This window comes from Pongo abelii, chromosome 6, assembly GCF_028885655.2.
Source record: "Pongo abelii isolate AG06213 chromosome 6, NHGRI_mPonAbe1-v2.0_pri, whole genome shotgun sequence".
Classification (NCBI taxonomy): domain Eukaryota; kingdom Metazoa; phylum Chordata; class Mammalia; order Primates; family Hominidae; genus Pongo; species Pongo abelii.
Window position 1 is genome coordinate 142,835,714 of NC_071991.2, and position 16,915 is coordinate 142,852,628.

The following is a 16,915-nucleotide window of genomic DNA, read 5'->3' on the forward strand; positions in this document are numbered from 1 at the left end:
GAAGTTGTATCCAGCAGAAGTGGTCTACAGTAATACTAAAGAGAAGTTTCCAGACAAAAAGGAAATGATTTTGGAAGGAAACTTGGAACATCATTAAGGAAGGACACACAACAGAAATGGCAAATATTGCATGCATATAATAGACTATTCTTATCTTGAGTTCTTTAAAGTGCATGTAATGGTTTCAATGTATGTCAATATGATTTATATGACAATTATAGCATATGGGAGGATAGTAAAGGTACCTATATGATGGCAGTGTTATGTATTAAAATTAAAGTTGTAAAATATCAACTATAGGCTATAAGTATGTACTTTATTATCACTAAAGAAACCATTACAGTTATAAAATAGTCAAAATCACAGTATATAAATTAAAAATGGAATATCAAAAATTTTTTTTATATTTAACCATATCCATTTATTTTTGAACATTAGCTAGTGTGAAAAGTTGGTTTGAAAGAAAACAAATAATAACAAAAATACAAGTCAAACAACTTAAGACAGAAAATGATCATGTAAATGGATAAGAACTAAAATATTACAGTTAGAAACATCATGCTTTTAACCTCTTGAATTAATGAATGAAAAAAAAAGGAACAAAAAGACTACAGAGAGAATAAAGAAGAATTAAATGTTAGACTTAAATATATTGAAAATAACATTAAAAGTAAATGGACTAAAACACTTCACAAATGCAGAGCTTGACAGTACGAATTTTATTAAATATTATTCATCAAAACTGTGAAGTTTTCTACCATTAGTTTTCAATATTTTTTGTCCCTTCTCTTTGTCCTCCTCTTCTGGGATTCCTATTTGATATATGTTAGTACACTTGATGTTCTCCCACAGGTCTCTGAGATTCTATGTATTTATTTCAATCCTTTTTTCCTTTTTTTATATTGGATAATTTCTATTGATCTATATTCAAGGTGATTGATTATTTCTTATGCCACTTTAAATCTGCTATTAAGTCCATTTAGTGAATTTTTTATTTTAGTTTTTATGCGTTTCAACTCCAGAATTTCCATTTGCTTCTTTTTAATAGTTTCTATTGCTTTATTGATAATCTCTATTAGTTAAATCATTGTCACTATATATTTCTTTATTCCTTTAAACTTGGCTTCTTTTAATTATTTAAAAATTATTGTTGTAGCTCTTTGTTTTCCTCAACCTCTCTTTATTCACATAACAATATACATTAGAGATTGCTCAACGTATATTTTTTCTTTCTTTTTCTGTGATTTATGTGTAATTCACATAACACAATTAACAATTTTAAAGTGTATAATTCAGTGGCATTTAGGACATTCATAATGTAGTACAACCACCACCTGTGTCTAGTTTCAGAACATTTTTCTTACACCAAAAGGAAACTCCATACCATTAAGCAGTCCTTCCCTGTGTGATACTGTTTTGCATTGATATAAAATAATAACTAAGGCTGTGTAATTTATAAAGAAAAGAGGTTTACTTGGCTCATGGTTCTGCAGGCTTTGCAAGAAGCATGGCACTGGCATCTGCTTCTGGTGAGGGCCTCAAGAAGCTTCCAATGATGGCAGAAGGTGAAGGGGAAACAGGTGCGCCACATGGCAAGAGGGGGAGCGTAGGAGAAAGGAGAAGAGGTGCTATGTTCATTTCAACAACCAGCTCTTGCATGAATGGAGTGAGAACTCACTCATTACCATGAGGGAGGGCACCAAGCCATTTATGAGGGATCCACCTCCGTAACTCAAATACTTCCCACCAGGTCCAACCTCCAATACTGGGGATTAAATTTCAACATGAGATCTGGAGGGGACAAACATCCAAACTATATCACTCCCAGTTATTCACCCTCCAGCTTCTAACAAGTGGGAATTTGCTTTCTGTCTATAGGTTAGCCAATTCTGTACATTTTGCATAAATATTTGGCTTCTTTCACTTAACACAATTTTTAAAAGTTCATTTATATTGTAATATGTAGCATTTCTTAATTTCTTTTCATGGTGTTGTAGCTCTTTTAAAGTTTTGACTGCTAATCTAACATCTCAGCCCACGCAGTGGCAGTTTCTGCATATTTATCTTTTTTCTGGGGCAGGGGTCACATTTTGCTGTTTATTTGGATAGCTCATAAAATCTTGTTGAAATGTGCATTTTAGAAAATATTTTAGCAACTTTGGATCCTTATTTTTTCTTCCTTGAGCGTTACTGTTTTTGTTATTTTGTTTACTTATTAACCTTAAAAGTAATTTGCCTAGACTGGTCTGTGGACTCTGTCTGCTGTGTTGTACAGTCACTGTATTATTGTTTTGTAAAAAAAATTATTATAGTTATCATTTTACTTAGTTTTCTAGAGGTGTTTACTTCTTTGTGGTCAGCCACTGATGCATTATAATTTGTAATGTGCTGAAACATCTTAAGAAATAAGGTTCCACCCTCTGCTGATATATCAAAATGTGGATGTGAAATGCATTTGAATTTCAGGTAATTTTTCAGCTCACCTCAGTATTTAGTTTCGTTTGGTTCTCTCAGACCTTTACTATGTGTGTACATACCTGCACAGAAAGCCCAAGGCTTGTGAAAGATCATGAGGACCCTCAAAAGTTCTGACAATTTCAAGATCTTGTTAAATTTCTGGCCATTCCTCTATTTTACTGTATCACCTACTGGGGAATGCAATCAGGCTAAGGGAGCTGTTGGCTTTCCCCAGTCATTATCTAATGAATTTGCTACTTGTACTGACAATGCCCCTGAGTGTCAGGGCTCTACCTGCCAGTCCAAATTAAGTCATCCCCCTCTGGCTACTTTGCCTCTGTTGTTCATAACCAGCCACCGCCCTGCAGAATCACCATGCTGTCCAAGTTGCTATGGTGATTGTGGAAGCCTCAGGCATAAATGCCCTAGCTACCCACAGGTCTTACCTGAAGTTTAGCAGTTTTGTTAATTTATTTTCTTTTAGTAAATAAATGCTTCTCGTTGTGTTTCTTGCCTTAAGTCGATTCCTATGTACTTGATACAATTATTTTGAACAATTTTGTCCAGTTTGATAACTGTTTTGAGGGGAGAAAATGCACCAAACTTCTTACTTTTTTCAGAGATGAAAGTCATGTCCTCTTTAATGTTATTTTTGTCTAATATTGAGCTTATTCTCATTAGTAACCGCTTCCAATGGTTGTTATTACTATTTTTTTTTTTTTTTTGTCTTGCTCTGTTGCCCAGGCTGGAGTGCAGTGGCACAATCCTGGCTCACTGCAACCTCCACTTCCCAGGTTCAAGCTCAGCTAAGTTTTTTATTTTTAGTAGAGACGAGGTTTCTCCATGTTGGTCAGGCTGGTCTTGAACTCCTGACCTCAGGTGATCCACCTGCCTCAGCCTCCCAAAGTGCTGGCTGGGATTACAGGCATGAGCCAGCATGCTCAACCTACTATTGTTTTTCTTAATGCTATGAATACAGCCAATGTTAATTTGGGCTTATCCTTATCACTACCAATTATTTTCACCATTGCTTATTTTCTGAATTAATTTTTTATTTCTTTTTCAAGTACAGCCTTTAGAAGTTCCCTCAGGGATGTTTTCAGTCAATTCTCAGCAATCCTGAGATGCTTACTTATGGGCTTTTAAATTTTTATTCAAATATAAATACCTCCACTGAAGGTATCTGCTCCCTGTTTACAAAGCCCTGTTACAGAATCATCTTCCTACTGAAGCACCAACATCATTTTTCTTATGCTCTCAGAAAATCCAGAAGGAGTGAATCAACCGGTCTAGATCAGGGTTCATTACCTGGCAAGCTACAGTTAGAATACACTAGGTAGTGAATGTATTTTGTGTGGGAGGCATAGTGTTCGTATTTTTTAAATTTTATCTTTCATTGCTACATAATATTTGTACATATGTATGGGGTACATATGATATTTTGTTACATGTATAGAATGTGTAATGATCAAGTCAGGCTACATAGGACATGCATCACCAGGAGCATTTATCATTTCTATGTGTTGAGAACATTTTAAGTCCTCATTTCTAGCTATTTTGAAATGTACTCCACATTTAATCTATTATTGAACATTGGAATTTATTCTTTCTATCTGAAAGTATGTTGGTACCGATTATTCAACCTATCTTCATCTCTCCTACCAACACAAATCCATATATTTAACAGCCTGTGATAACTATCATTATACTCTTTACCTACATGAGATCATTTTTTTTAGCTTCCACATATAAGTAAATACATGAGATATTTATCTGTGTCTGCATTACTTCACTTAACATAATAACCTCCAGTTCCATCCATGTTGCTGCAAATGACACGATTTCATTCTTATTTGTGGCTGACTATTATTTCATTGTGTAAATATACCACATTTTCTTTATTCATCCACTGATAAATGTTTAGGTTGATTCTATATCTTTGCTATGGTTAATAGTGCTACAGTAAACATAGGGGGCACATGTATCCCTTTGATGTGCTGTATTAGTCCATTCTCACACAGCTATGAAGAAATACCCGAGACTGGGTAATTTATAAAGGGAAGAGGTTTAATTGACTCACAGTTCAGCATTGCTGGGGAGGCCTCAGGAAACTTAAAATCATGGTGGAAGGCAAAGGAGAAGCAGACACCTTCACAGGGTAGCAGGATGGAGTGAGTGCAAGCAGGGGAAAGGCCAGAAGCTTATAAAACCATCAGATCTCCTGAGAACTCACTCACTATTATGAGAACAGCCTGGGGGTTAATAACCCCCATGATTCAATTGCCTCCAACTGGGTCCCTCCCACGGCACATGGGCATTACGTGGATTACAATACAAGATGAGGCTTGGATGAGGACACAGCCAAACCCTATCATATACTGATTTCTTTTCTTTTGGTTAGATACCCAGTAGTGGCATTGCTGGATCATATGGTAGTTCTATTCTCAGTTGTTTGAGAAACTTTCATACTGTTCTCCATAGTGGCTCTGCTAATTTACATTCATACTAACAGTGTATGAGAGTTCCCTTTTCTCTGCATCCCCATCAGCATTTGCATTTTTTTTTGTAATTTGATAATACAATTCTAACTGGGGCAAGATGATATTTTATTGTGGTTTTGATTTACATTTATCTGATGATTAGCAATATTGAGTGTTTTTTCACATACCTGTTGGGCATTCATATGTCTTCTTTTGATAAGTGTGTTTTTAGATCCTTTTCCCACTTTTAAATAAGATTGTGATTTGCTATTGAGTTGTTTACAAACATATATTCTGGATTTTAGGCCCTTGTAAGATGAATAATTGCAACTATTTTCTCCCATTTAACAGATTACCTCTTCAATCCATTGAGTGAGTGTTTCCTTTGTTGTGCAGAAGATCTTTAGTTTAACGTAGTTGCATTAGTTTATTTTTGTTTTTGTTAATTTTTATATATTTAGAGAGATAGTCATCTAGTTTCATTCTTCTGCGTATCCAGTTTTGCCAGAACTGTTTGTTGAAGAGGATTTTCTTTCCCCAGTGTATGTTCTTGGCATCTTTGTGAAATAGCAGTTGATTTGTGAAATAGCAGTAAATATGAGGGTTTATTTCTGGGTTCTTTAATTTGTTCCACTGGTCTGTGTGTCTATTTTTATAACCAATATCCTGCTCTTTTTGTTATTATGGCCTTGTAGTTTCAGGTAGCATGATGCTTGCAGCTTTATTCTTTTGTTCTCATGATTTCTTTGGCTATTCAGGCTCTTTTTTGGTTCTATACAAATCGTAGGATTGCTTTTTCTGTTTGTGTGAAAAATGTCATTGGTATTTTGATAGGAATTGTGTTGAATCTGTAGATGCTTTGGACAGTACGGTTATTTTAACAATATTAATTATTCTAATCTACGCGCATAGGATGTCTTTCCATTTGTGTTCTCTTCAATTTCTTTCATCAGTGTTGTGTACTTTTCCTTGTAGATAGATGTTTTTCACCTTATTAATTAAATTTATTTCTAGGCATTTTATTTCTTGGTACCTATGGTAAATGTGATTGTCTTCTTGATTTCTCTTTCAGCTGGTTTGTTATTAATGTGTAGAAATACTACTGATTTTTATATGTTGATTTTGTATCCTTCATCTAATCTTTTTTTATCAGATCAAAGAGGTTTTGGCTGAATCTTTAGGTTTCCTAAGTATAAGATTATATTGTCTGTAAAGAGTGACAATTTGATCCCATCTTTTCCACTTTGGATGACTTTTGTTTCTTTCTTTATCCTGGTTGTTCTGGCTCGAACTTCAAGTAATATATTGAATAGGAGTGGTGAAAGTGAGCATCCTTGTCTAGTGTCGATGCGGAGAAGAAAGGCTTTCAGCTATACCCATTTTAGTATGTTAGTTGTGGATTTGTCATATATGGCTTTTATTATTTTGAGGTATGTTCCTTCTATGCTTTGTTTAGCATTTTTGTCAGGAAAGAATGTTTTTATCAAATGCTTTTTCTGTATCTATTGAGACGATCATACGGCTTTTTTTCTTTATTCTGTTGATGTTATGTATCATGTTTGTAGATTTCTGTATGTTGAATCATACTTGCATTCCTGGAATATATCCTACTTGATAGGTGTATTATATTTTTGATGTGCTGTTGGATACAGTTTGCTAGTGTTTCATTTAGGATTTTTGCATCTGTGTTCACCAGGGACATTGGCCTGTAGTTTTTTTTTCTTGTGTCCTTGTTTGATTTTGGCATCAGGGTACTATGAGATTCATATAATAAGTTAGAAAGAATTTCCTTCTCTCCAATATTCTGTGATAGTTTAAGGATAATTTGTATTTCTTCTTTACATGTTTGGTAGAATTTGGCAGTGAAGTGATCTAGTCCTTGGCTTTTCTTTGTTGAGAGAGTTTTTATTACTGATTCTATCTTGTTACTCATTATTGGTCTGTTCATGTTTTTAATTCTTCTGATTCAATCTAGTAGGTTGTATGTGTCCAGGAATTTATCCATTTCTTCTAGGTTTTCTAGTTTGTTAGTGTTTAGTTGTTCGTAGTAGTCTTGATGATCTTTGTATTTTTGTGTATCAGCAGTAATGTCTCCTTTTTAACTTCTAATTTTGTGTATTTGGTTCTTCTCTCTTGTTTTCTTGGTTAGTCCACCTAGTGGTTTTTCAATTTTATATATCTTTTTGATAAACCAAGTTTTCATTTTGTTTATTATATGTATTGTTCCTTTTAGTCTCTGTTTAGTTCTGCTCTGATTTTTTTTTATCCCTTCTACAAATTTGGGGTTTGGTTTTTCTTGCTTTTGTAGTCCCTTGAGGTACATTGTTAGGTTGTTTATTTGAAATATTTCTACCTTTTTGATGTAGGCATTTATTGCTATAAATTTCCCTAGTAGCACCACTTTTTTTTCTGTATCTTGTAGGGTTTGTATATTGTTTCCATTTTTGTTTGTTTCAAAAAAAAGTTTTGATTTTTGTTTTAATTTCTTCACTGACCCGGTGATTGTTCAAGAGCATGTTGCTTAATTTCCATGTATTTGTGGAGTTTTCAAAGTTTCTCATGTTACTGATTTCTTGTTGTATGCTATTGTGGTCTGAGAAGATAACTGAGAGGATTTCGATTTTTAAAAAATTGTTGAGACTTATCTTGCGGTCTAACATATGATATCTCTTGGAGGATGTATCATATGCTGATGAGAAGAATGTGTATTCCTGCATCTGTTGGATGAAATGTTCTGTAAATGTCTGTTTAGATCCATTTAGGCTAATGTGCAGTTTGAATCCAATGTTTGCTGATTTTCTGTCTAATCAATCTATTCCAAGGAGTGGAGTTTTGGAATCCTCAACTACTATCTTGCTGGAGTCTATCTATCCTTTTATATCTATGAATATTTGCTTTATATATCTGAGTACTCCATTGTTAGGTGCATTATGTGGTTTGGATGTGTCCTTACGCAAATCTCACCTTGAATTCCCACGTGTTATGAGAGGGACCCTATGGGAGGCACCATGTGGGAGGTAACTGAATCATGAGGGCAGATCTTTCCCATACTGTTCTCATGATAGTGAATAAGTCTCATGAGATCTGATGGTTTTAAAAAGAGGAGATCCCCTGCACGAGCACTGTCTCTCTCTCTCTCTTTGCCTGCTGCCATCCATGTAAGACATAACTTGCTCTTTCTTGCTTTCTACTATGATTGTGAGGCCTCCCCAGCCATGTGGAACTGTAAGTCCATTGAACCTCTATCTTTGGTAAATAGCCCAGTCTTGGGTATGTCTTTGTCAGCAGTGTGAAAACAGACTAATACAGTGCATATATATTTGGAATTGTTAAATCTTCTTGATGAATTGATTCCTTTATTATTATATAAATACTTTCCTGATATCTTTACTATTTTTGACTTAAAGTGTGTTTTATCTAAGTATATGTATTCTTGCTTGCTTTTGCTTTTCGATTGAGTAGATTGTTTTTTTTTTCCATTCCTGTACTTTCAGTCTGTATGTGTCTTTAGAGGTGAAGTGAGTTTGTTGGACACAGCATATAGTTGGGTCATGTAGCATATAAATTTTAAGTGGAAAGTTTAATTCGTTTACTTTCAAGGTAATTTTGATATGTGAGAATGTATTACTGTCATTTTGTTAATTGTTTTCTTGTTGCTTTGTATATTCCTTGTTTCTTTCTTTCTCTCATCGTTTATGGTTATGGTTTGGTAGTAATAACATTTAAGTTCTTCCTCTTCCATATTGGTATGTTTTCTATACCAGTTAGTTTACACTTTCAAATGTTTTCATGACTGTGAGTATCTCTGTTTAGCTTTCAGATATAGGATTCCCTTGAGCATTTTCTGTAAGGACATTCTAGTGGTAAAAAATTCTCTCGGTTTTTGCTTATCTGGGAATCTTTATTTCTCCTTCTCTTATGATAACTTTGCTGGAAATGGTATTCTTGGTTACCAGTTATTTTCTTTCAGCACTTTTAATATATTATCCCATTCTCTCCTGACCTGTCAAGTTTCTGCTGAGAAATCTGTTGTTAGTTTAATAGGATTTTCTTTATATGTGAGTAGATACTTTTCTCTTGCGGATTTTGCAATTCTCCTTGTCTTTGGTCTTTGACAATTAGACAATAATGTGCCAGGGAGAAGTTCCTTTGGGGTTGTATCTATCTGGGGACACCTGAGTGTCCTGTGTCTGGATGTGTAAGTCTCTTACTAGTCTTGAAAATTTCTCAGGTGTTATTTTTTCAGTTTTTTATGCCATTAAACTTCTTTTCCTTTTCTGGGAGACCCCAAATTTAGATATTTTGTTGCTTTGTCATGTACCATATATCATGTAGGCTTGCTTTCTTTTTTTTTTCATTTTTTAAAAATCTGGGTAGGTTATTTCAAAAGACTTGTCTTCAAGTTCTGAAATTCTTTCTTCTGCTTCATCTAGTCTGTTATGGAAATGTGCAGTTGTATTTTACATTTCATTTATGAAATTCTTTAGTTCAAGGATTGTGTTTTATTTATTCTTTTCAATAATATCTATCTTTTCTTGAATTTGTCATTCATAGTCTGAATTTTCTTTCTGATTTCTTTGTATTGCTTATTTGTGTTCTGTTGTCTCTCACTGAAATTCTTTAATATCATTATTTTGAATTATATCTCAGGTATTCAGTACATTTCTTTTTGTTGGAATCTGTTGTTTGAGAATTATTGTGTTCCTTTGGAGGTGTCATTTTTGTTGTTGTTGCTCTTTTATGTTTCTTGTAGCCCTTCATTGATGTCTGTCCTGAGATGTAACAATTACTTCTTCTAATTTTTTGAATTGGCTTTCATTGGAGAGGAGATTTTCTGGTAGATCTATCTGTGGTTTTATTTGTGTAGGGCACGTTAGCTTTGATTTTGGATCCTGGCAGTAGTGTAGTTTTTATATGATTGCTTTGGCTGTAAACAGTATGAGTGGTGTCTGACTTTTTCAGTGATTTAGCATGCAGATGTTAGTGAAGGCTGAAAGGAGCTTTTGCTGGGAATGAGACACCATGTGGGCCAATCTTCAGGACCCCATGGTGGCAGCAATAGGCCAAGTATGCCTATCCTTGAGCCCCAGTCAATATACATGTACACTGGCACTAGCAGGTCCAGGCAGGACTATCCTTGGGCCTCCAAATGCTTGCTTGAGTGCCAGAAGTGGAAGCAGGTGGTCAGGTAGGTTGGGGAGTCCTTGGACCCCTGAGCAGTGTGTGTGATGTGGGCAGTGATAGTAGTGGTAGTGGGACAAATGCTTGGGCTTTCAGGTGGCAGCTGCTGATGTTAGTGGTGGCTGTGACAAGCCAACCATGTCTGTCCTCAAGCCCCCAGGATAAGCCCCCAGATGCCAACAGTGTTGGATAGGATGGGGCAATCTCCAGGCCTCCCGGCAAGTATGCTTGGGTATCAGTAGCAATTATTTCTGGACTTGTTCTTTGGCTCCCTGGTGATCCGCATGTGTGCCCAGTGACCAATTGGGCGGGTTGATCACTGGACTCCCAGGTAGCAGGCTTGGTCACTGTCCTCAGGCTCCCCAATGGCAAACACAGCTGCAGGCTGTGGTGAGCAGGGCAGGGTGATCCCTAGGCCCTGGTGGTGTGCTTGTGTGGTGGTGGCAGCAAAGGTAGTGAGTGTTGAAATGTTGTCTCTAGGGCATATGCATGTATGTGGCAGCTCTGCTGTTGAGGGGGCAACATTGCTGTTAGTGACAATGGCCCCACAAAGATAAGTTTTAGACTCTGGGGATTATGCATTTAGTTTTCCAGTGGTGACAGTGACTACAGGAGATGGTGAATAGAGTCTGTCCCCAGAGTACTTGGACATGGGTGGCATCCCTGTTGCTGGAGGGAGGCAGGGTTGCTGTTGGTGATAGTGGCCCAAGACGTGTGGGTTTCAGACTCTGGGGAGTATGCTTTTTGGTTCTTTTTGTCCTGGAGACAGCCTCTCTATTGCTCGGCACTGCCCTTCTCCTGGCATGCAGGAAACTATGTGGGCTAGAGTGCTAGGGCCCCTACTGCTCTGCTGGGTCTAATCAGCATCTCACCACTATAGCCCTCCAGGTGGAGGTAGGAGGATGTCAGTGGGGCTTCAGGGATGTGGAGATACACAGGCTCTTGGGCCTCATGTCAGGATGCAATCTGCTGGGGTTTGGGCTCTCAAAATGGCCCTTTGCTGCAATTGTATGGGACTCAGGGATGGTGTGGGACCCAGTGTGAGCTCCCTCTCTGGAGCAATACCATCATGCAGACTACAGGGAAATCCCTATGCCAGTCTCAGAGATTACAGGGGTTGAGGGACTCTCCTGCAGCTAGGACTACAGAAGTCTGCAGTGAGAATGTGAACCACTGCGGATCTCTTCTTGCCCTCTCCTTGCACTGGGGAGCCTCTATGGGCTTCCAGCCCATTGCAACTGGGCTGTCCCCATCACCTCCCTCTTCCCAGGTATCTCAAGTATTTCCTGCCTTTTCTCTGCTGAATCCAGTACTGTCTCTTAGATGTTCTATTCAAAGTGTGATTATCTACTCAGTATTTTGGCTCTTCTTTGTGGAGGGGTTGAGTGTCCTGTGCCCCCAGTTAGTCATCTTGGAAGACCTTCAACATTATTTATAAATATATTTAAGTACTTAAAATACTGAAATTTAAAGCACTCTACAGACCTAATAACCAGGCAAATTCATACATTGACATAATTTGCTAGGTGTCTGCAGTAATCAGATTTCATGCCAGTTAGATTAGGCTGGGGTTTCTTAATAGTGATTCAGCTCATACCTTTATGGGGCATTTAGAAAGCATGTAAGAGGGTATGGTGTTAATAATAGTTGAAGATTGGGGATGTTAGATGTTCTGCAATGTAGGCAGCACTTCTGATTAGCAAAATCTTGCTTCTTTAACTGTAGAGATAACTTCTCTACAGTTATCTCTACAAAGGTGAGAAATATATATATGTTTGAGGTGAAAATTTAGCTCCATAGTAAAAATCAACATAAGAAATAGTTTTTGTATTGTTTTTATATACATTTGTAGGAGTGCAAATGTTGTATAAATTGAGAAAAGAGGTACTTTGTTTTGCTTAGTACTAAAATTTGATTACCATTTTGACAAATTATGAAAACAATGACATTCTAATTCACGAATTTTAAATGGCCAATGCAATATGCCTATAACAGACTGTACTTGTAGCTATAGCACTGGGGAGATTACACATAAGTAAAATCATCTGACTATTTCATTATATGTTTTAGTGTACTTATGCTCAAACATTAAAATGATCTACATATTATTTGATTATAAATCAATTTCCTTTTATTTCACCTTTATTATACAGTAACACCACTATAATGAATTAAAAATTTATATGTAAGTAGCTTTTTATCATTTATGAATTCATTTCAGAATAACAACTAGAGTGTTATATTTCTTGTAGTAAAAATGTGCATTATGTTTAAATAGGTTGTGAATCATGGCATAGACCTTCTTATATGTGTTTGTTTCAGTTTGTTTCCCAGATTTCTTACAATTTTGAAGAGGATTTTGTGGATGGGTTGGAGATCAGACTAAAATATTAACAAAGGAATTATAATTTTTCCATTAGGCAGTGGATCCATACATTTAAATGAACTAAGGCCTAACCCACTTTGTATAGGAAGGATGAGAAAAATGACCTTGTTGTTTTTTATTGAAAAACCTACAACCAAAAGCAAACATACAAACAAGACCCCAATTAATTTATCAGTAGCTTATTTTAGTGGAATTACTGATACTAGGGTAGAGGTTAAAAATACCGAATATTAGTCATATTCCTTTCATAGGTCAAGTAGCAAATAGATATATGTAATAATTTCTATACAATTTGAATATAAATTTGATAAAATAAAACATCCAGTTTAGATAAAACTCTAAAACAAAACATCATTAACTTAAACCTCATTTCTTATAAAATTTTTAACCAAATGGATCCTGAAATTAAATGTAAAATTTTAAACTATATGAAACCATTGGAAAAAACAAAATATGGGAAAAGCTTTGGGACCCAGGGTTATGTAATGAAGTTTTAGAAGTAATACTAATTCGTTGAAGAAAAATTGATAAATTGCATATCATCCTGATTTAAAAAAACCCTTTTGGTCTTTGAAAGACTGTAAAGAGGATGAAAAGAAAAGCCACAGAATGGACAAGTCACGATACCAAATGCTGGTAAGGATGCATAGAAACTGGATCGTTCATACATTGCTGGTGAAAATTCCAGCCATGTTGTCAGCCCCTCTAGAAAAACATTAGGCAGATACTTATAAAACGAAATATCTACATAGCCAGGGCCAAGACTAAGGTCAGGTAAGTGAGGCACTCACCTCTGGTAAATGATTTAAGGAAGGGTGCCAAACATCAGTAATTAAGATAAATGGCACTTTAATGCAGTATTTTAAAAAATAAAAATTAATGCAAAAAACCCACGATGAACAAACTTCTAAATTTTAAATGAAGATAGGATTATATGATCCAGCAAATACACTCCTGGAAATTATCCCGGAAAAATGAAAACATGTTCACACAAAACCTGTTCATGAATGTTCACAGCGGCTATGGTCCCAAACTGATATTACAACACAAATGGCCTTCAGAAAGATAAAGGGTTAAACATATTGTGGTACATCTACACAATGGAAACACTATGTAGTAATAAAAAAGGACAAACTGCCAGTGCACATTACAAGTTGGGTGAATTTCAAAGACATTATGCTGAGTGAAGAAAGCCAATCAAGTGTTTGAAGGTTTTGATTTTTTTTTTATAACGAATACCCCTTCAGTGATTAGAAGAGACACAAGATGGAAATAAATATTTTATTAATTACAGGTTCTGGGAGTGAATGACATGCCTGAAGGTCACATGGAGGTTGGTCAATGAAAAAAGAGAGGGAGGGAACCACAGGCCGTGCCTTTACTGGGGCCCAGGACATGATCTCAATAGGTTTCCCGTGGGAAGCTTTAATTGATGGGTTTAAAGCAAGCAGGCACAACTTTTAGGAGGTCACCTATGACTGAGAGGTGGTCATTGTGGCATATCTGCACAGTTCATATGGGGTATGAGGGTTAGCAGGGCCAGTCAAGTAAGTTGTAACTAGCTGTCTCATGGGAAGGTAGTCACTAGGAGGCGGTTGTATAAGACAAATATTTGGACCCACCACACTGGGGACCTGGGGGAGGAGTAGAGCTGGAAACTGTCAAGGGTGACTAGGCCCTGCTTGTGGTTTGAGAAAGTTAAACCTACATTCACAATGGTGGCTGACACAACATAAAATTATACGAATTCACTATATAAAAAGTGACATAGCAGCCAAATTCTGAAGGTTGCCCAAGAAAAGGAAGAAATTTAGTAACAAAAGAGATACCATGTTTTTCTTGCATATATTTGCAAGAATATATTAATTTGTTATTAAAAAATTACTAGTGTATTGGCCCCTCCTCTAGTTCTTAGCATGACAACAGAATCATATGAAGATGTTTTTCCTTCCTAAAGCATATTTACTATTAAAAATTGAGTGCATTAGGCTATTTGAATACAAATTACTGAAATTAAAATAAGACATTGCTTTCAAAAAATTTGTATGCTATGTGATTCCATTTATAGAAAATTCTTGAAATAAAATCATAGAGATGGAGAGAAGTTCAGTAGTTGCTAGGGATAAGAGAGGGTGGCTATAAAGGGGTAGCACATGAGAGCTCCTTTGCAGTGATGGAACAGTGTAATATTTTTATTTTCATGGTGGTTACACAAGCACATACACGTGATAAAATTGTATAGAACTATACACACTCACAAAGAGTGCATGTAAAAACTGGTGAAATGTGAATAAAGTCTGTCGTTTAGTTATCAGCATTGACTCAATGCCAATTTCTGGTTTTGACATAATACTATTAATATAATTATACATGTTGTTAACATTAGGGGAAGCTGGGTGAAGATTAACAGGACTCTATTATTTTTGCAACTTTTAGTGAGTCAATGATTATTTCAAAATAAATAATTTAAAAAGAATAGAAGGATAGTTTCTTAATAAACGTATCTCGACTGGTTACATCATCAATGTGGAAGCACCCCTAAATAGTTCTGCCTAATGTGGATCCTATTTAGTAGACTTTAAAAAGAGCTATTCTATTTTATAAATATACTCTGTATTGCTTCGGATGGTATGTTTCCTTCCACAGTGCTGCGTGTTTTCAGGGCTCTTGTAAAGAACTCTTTCACCTCTGAGTGAATGCACTACATTAACCAAATTTGGAGTCAGAGGAAAGCTCTGCTCACAGCATGCCTCAGCAGCTTTGCCTCACTGGAAGGAACTGTGGGTCGCGCCCGTGAGAGTTGGGTGTTTTGAGTCAGTGTAATGGTGAACACTGAGCGATCAACACAGGAGAAAAGGAGATGACCCCAAATCTGAAAGAGTAAACATGACCAATTACATTTAAAAAGATACTAAAATGCTTGCAAGATAGTGAAGATGTTTGAATTATAAATTGGCATCATTAAGACACACCAAAAGATTTGAAGAAAACTTTCACTATTTTAGTGTCTTTGTTAGAATTATGAAGGCTGCAGAGAAGTTCTTTTTCTTATGCTTTAGTAGCATGTTAAAGGTACTTTCATTCACTGCTGTAGTCATTCATAATTTAGTTCATATTTTAACAACTGCAAGAAAGACATCTTCAGGTGAACTTGCATTGTCTTCAATATGAATTTTAGAAAGTAGTGTTAGCAGCATGAGAATTATACCCAAAATAAAATTTCTTTAAAAATGACAGGTTTATTAAAATAAGGCCAATTATAGCTCTTTGTATAGTTATAACAAAAATAAATGTATTTTATGTATGATTGCATAAATTTCCCCAGGATTGTAAAAGTTTTGCAAATGGCATCTCCTCACTCTAGTTTTCAGATGGTGGTAATTAGAGAAGATAATTATTTAGGAAATTTCTGTGTCATTATGAGTAGAATTAGATAAACAAATCATAGTTTCTTTTTGGGAATAAAGATAGGAGAATTCTAAGGACAATTCTTCTAGCATCAGAAATGGTACTATTATGTCCTGCCACAGTTTTTTAGCCTTCTCCAAAAATTGATCACCCTTCAATGGTTTGCTCAACATTTAATTAGTTAGATGAACTGAGAAACACATTATCTATCACTGAAAGTTTTATTCCTGTTCAAATAAGAAATTTTTTACTATAAATTTTCTGAATAGCTTCTCAGGAGGAATTTTAAGATCGATCTGTCTATCATCTATCAATCAATCTATCTACCTTATCTAATCACACACATTCGCAATCTTCATCTGCCCCTAGTACACCACCACTGCACCATCCTTTCTGTTTCTTTATTTCTCAGGCTGTCAGCTGCTTGGAAATGACAATTTAAAAGGCAGTCATCTGGCCAGTGCATTCTGTATTACATACGTTCGAGTATGATTCAATTTATATTTGCCAGTTGTGCAGGATGTCATGTATGGAAAGCTTATTAACTATATCCCATTTCCAGTATATTCCACTGATACAAATTTGCGTACTGGGAAACTGCTAGTAAATTAATCCTTAATTTTGTCTTCTTTCTGCCCTTGGTTGTTTTTCTTTATTCTGTTTATACTATGAAATTGTTTATTGTGTGGGAAGTAGAGAGAATAAGAGCATGAAGAAGCTGTGTAGATGGCTGCATAGCTGGTTACTTGGCTGTACCAAATTGGTGTTATTTATAGGGACTCTAGAAGTTCAGAATTATACTATGCCAAGCTGCCAGCAAGCCTAATTCTCAAGAAACTCTAAGCAGTCTTGTCTAGCCAGTTACTAAGGATGCAGTTACTAGGAGAGGTGTAGAGCTGGAAACTATCAAGGGTGACTGGGTCCGGTTTCTGGTGTAAGAAAGTTAAACCTATACTCACAATGGGGACTGAGACAACATAAATCATGTGATAAGAAGTTATTG

General features: G+C 35.9%; 1 long non-coding RNA gene across 1 annotated transcript in view; it reads left to right on the forward strand.

The window, feature by feature from the left end:
• LOC129060511 (uncharacterized) overlaps nucleotides 1–16,915 on the forward strand; it is a 49,619-nt gene that overhangs the window by 15,294 nt on the left and 17,410 nt on the right. The window lies entirely within an intron of this gene.